The sequence below is a fragment of the Hemiscyllium ocellatum genome (assembly GCF_020745735.1).
Source record: "Hemiscyllium ocellatum isolate sHemOce1 chromosome 27 unlocalized genomic scaffold, sHemOce1.pat.X.cur. SUPER_27_unloc_9, whole genome shotgun sequence".
Classification (NCBI taxonomy): domain Eukaryota; kingdom Metazoa; phylum Chordata; class Chondrichthyes; order Orectolobiformes; family Hemiscylliidae; genus Hemiscyllium; species Hemiscyllium ocellatum.
Window position 1 is genome coordinate 49,337 of NW_026867518.1, and position 3,948 is coordinate 53,284.

A 3,948-nucleotide genomic window follows, 5' to 3' on the forward strand; every position below is an offset into this window, starting at 1 on the left:
AAGCACATCGACCTGGACCACTGCAACGGACAGCTGGAACTGACAACCGGAAGCGGCAGATTCAAATCACTACAAATGCCGGAGGAAAGATCACAGAAGCGCTTCACAGGAGGCTCCCAAGCACTGAGGATGTCACCCAGACAAGGGACGAAACGTCTGCAACACAAATTCCAAGCTCGGCGAACAGAACCACAACAACAGAAAGTAATGTAGTCAAAATGTTCCCACGCCTGAAAGGATCGGCAACGATTCGGCAGAGTTTTCAAGTCATGAGGAAAAGAACTAAAAGTGACATTAGGAAGAACGCTTTCATACAGGGAGTAGTTGGGGTCAGCAAATCCGTAACTGACATTGACAAAGAGGCAGATTCAATAGACGCAAACGGGAATTCGGTGGTCATATTTAAAGTAACAATGTGCAGAATTACATGGAGAAGGCAAGAGAATGATACGAATACAGATACACGTTTACTTACGGTGTAGAACCAGCAGAGCGAAGGTGGGCTGCATGGCAAATGTTGTGACTCAGAGTGAAATCACAGGTCGACCAACAGAATTTAGGAATTTAGAAAAAAGTTGAATTTTACACAGCCTCCATACTTCTGCGCAACAGTATATTATTACACGACATCAGTGGAGGTCTTTGATAACAGTATCGAACATGCATGCCACATGCCAGACAAAAGGCTGAAGGGACCTGTGGAAAGCGCACATTCACAGAGACAAAGAGAGACAAATGGCGACATATATTGAGGTCGACACTGAAAGGACGAATTCTCCATTCGACATGGATGCTAACTGATGGAAATGAAAAGAAAAATGTTATCATTTAAGCACAGCCGTTCACTAGCTCAGGGCAAAAGAATACAGCATTAGGGCCACTAATCTCCTTTTAAATTTGTAAATGCGAAGTTAGTAAGTGAGTGAGAGATTTTGATAAATACGCTGATTTGACAGGTGAATATGAGCATTTCCCCGGTGTTATAACATATCAATGCAAAGATAACATTAACTCTGTTACGCTCCATAGATGCTGCCATGTCTGCTGAGTTTCTCTATCAATTCATGTTTTTGTTTCAAATTTCCAGCATCTGCAATCCTTTATTTGATATTGACCTGAATAGTTTTTGGGACAAAATCAATCCCTGCCAGCTTCACATAGTATTTCATGCTTCTAAAAAAAAAATCAGAAATGTTGCCATCGTGACAAAGGAAAGGTGCAGAATTCCCATTCTCTGGCCCGGACTGGGACCCTTAGGACAGCGTAAAAAGCATAGTATCCTAAGCACTTGATTACCGGTGGAGCGAGCCAATGTATATTTGTTCAATTGCACTGTTTTTGCCTTTTCATTTATGACCATCGTCGCTGCAGATTGGTGTCTCCCTGTCTTCGAGGTTTTACAACGTACAGAAAGACCATTCGGTCCACTGTGCTGTGTGGATTATCAGACATCGATCTGTCCTTGTCTCAGTTTCCAGGATTTCGCCCATAGCCTTGTGTATTCTGATGTTTCCGGGGCTAGTGCCAATGAGATTCTCCCTGTGATCTCACAATGACACAACAATGGGCCTGAAGTCTGATACGGTCAAACTGTGTTGAAACCCCATTTAGGAACTAATCGTCATTTTATCCACAGATGTAGACACGCAGATACATTCGCGGACAGGGGCAGTGATCTCAGGATTATACCCACTCCATGTGCTTCATGTCCACCAGTTTCTCCAATAAAAATCAGAGGTAGAATACAAGCCACTTTTCCAGACAATGAGAGCTGGGATATGGAATAGACAGTGAGTTGAAACAGTCCCACATGCAGCTCATGTGCAACTTTCAATTCCCCAAAATCCACCGACGCATTCGCTGCGGCGCCTGGCAATCTAAGAGGACAGCACCCGGCAGACATTCCTCACTAAAAACAACTGACTCACGGGAAACTCTAAATACAATCATGACGCATTTCTTCCTGCTTCTGTCCCTATCTCATCTCCAGCTCGATCCGAACGTCCAGCTCTGAGGTCAATGAGCAGCTTGATACAAACACAGGCAGATCGTGAAGATAACCTTTACCTGGAAAGCAGGGCCAGGGAATGTCAGACATAAGGTATTGGGAAGTGATGAGCTTCCCACCAGTCGCTGATTCCAACCAGTTCCAAAGAGGGTGAATATTTATCCCCCTCCACAGATTTGAATCTTAAAGAAGAAACTAGGGATCAAGGTCCCATTTTTTTGGACAATATTTCTCAACTGGAGTTGGCAGGGCTCGGACCAGCGCGGGGAAACGGCAAAGCATTTCACGACCATCGCATTAACTACTCGGCCCACGAATACACACCCACACTGACAGCTTTACTTCCCAGGTCTCTCTGCCTGTAGAGTTGAGAAAGAGTGCACCACCAGACCAAGGAAGCAGCGGGAGGGAGAGCAGCGGGCACGCCGCCCCTGGGTGGGATTAGACCACAAACCTTTCGGTGAACAGCCGCTTCTGCTGACCAATGGCGTCACAGAGACAGTCAACTGCGCTGGCTACACCATCGCTTAGGGGAGGCTAAGATCAGTTCACACCCCGAGAACATCAGAGTCTATCTCCCGGCCTCTTCAACAAGAGGACGTTGTCTGGACTGTCTCTGGACAATCGATAGGATGAATGTAGATTGGTAAATGTATTTGGTGACAGTTCTGTTCTAGCCCTGAGAATCAGAGACAACATTTCAGAATTCCGTTTTCTCCGACAGGTACTGTCGAACCTGCCGAGTTTCTCTTTTTGTCTCGGCTTCTCAGCGTCGTTCCTGCACATCAGGAATTCAAACCCCTTCTCTCCTCCGAGCCAATGAGAGAACTCGGGAACAGGCAAAACACTGAAAGGCTGGAAGGGCGACGGCCCCGGAGCACAAAGCTAGTTCCTCGTGACATGAATGTGTCTGCAGACTGTCCCCGGTGTCTCCACAATGAATGTCCCAGGCTTTATTACGTAAAAGTAAAACTGATAGACGACAATTGTAATTCTCGGCGGGGCCGGCTGAATTATGAACTCACTAACAGCCTCCCCTAAGCGATGGTGCAGCCCACACTCGCTCCTGCCTCCGTGGCGCAATTGGTTAGCGCGTTGGGCTGTTAACCGAAAGGTTGGTGGTTCGAGCCCACCCAGGGGCGGTGTGTTTGCTGCCTGTTCTTGGCTTTGAAACTGTCCGCTTTTAATGGGGTCAGGAAAATGTTCCCCAAACAGAAATCCTTTCCCCAAAGGGGTTTCTGGATTGAATTAATGTCTGACGTGAGGGAATGCGGATGCTGAGAAGCCGAGACAAAAAGAGAAACTCGACAGAACCTGTCGGAGAAAACGGAATTCTGAAACGTTGTCTCTGATTCTCATTCCACCGATGTTGCCTGACCTTCTCAGTTCCTCCTGCAGTCTCGTGCTTTGTTTTTGAATGAAAGTTCATTTCATCTTTTGCGATGAAACACCTAGACTCGCCGTGTGCAGATATTTAACCCTTTCGAATCACTGTGAAATGATTGGATTCAAACAAACTCTGCGATAATTCACTCTTTCTCTGCTCCACAGGCAGACAGACCTGGGAAGTGAAGCTGTCAGTGTGGTTCTGTATTCGTGGGCCGAGTGGTTAATGCGATGGACTTGAAATCCATTGCGCTTTCCCCACGCAGGTGTGAATCCTGCCGACTACAAAATGAGAAATGTCGCCGAAAAGAAAGGGAGCTTGCTCCCCGGCTTCTTCTTTAAGATTCAAATCAGTGGAGGGGGAAAAATATTTCACTCACATTGGGGCTGGTGGGAAACTGTAACCCACTGCCTGTTCGGGTGGAACAAGCAGATACCCGCAGAGCTTCTTTTGAGGCTATGAGCCAAGTGTTTGGAAATGAGACTAGAACAGTGAGGGGCTGGAAATCGTGATCGAATTGAAGCAGGCACCTGAGGACAAGGGTGTTTCCTTT

The 3,948-nt window shown here is 46.7% G+C and overlaps 1 non-coding gene across 1 annotated transcript; it reads left to right on the forward strand.

Moving 5' to 3' along the window:
* The first annotated feature begins 3,076 nt into the window (after window positions 1–3,076).
* Window positions 3,077–3,150, forward strand: trnan-guu (transfer RNA asparagine (anticodon GUU)). Its single transcript has one exon. It is a non-coding gene; the product is annotated as a tRNA-Asn (tRNA).
* The last annotated feature ends 798 nt before the right edge of the window (window positions 3,151–3,948 follow it).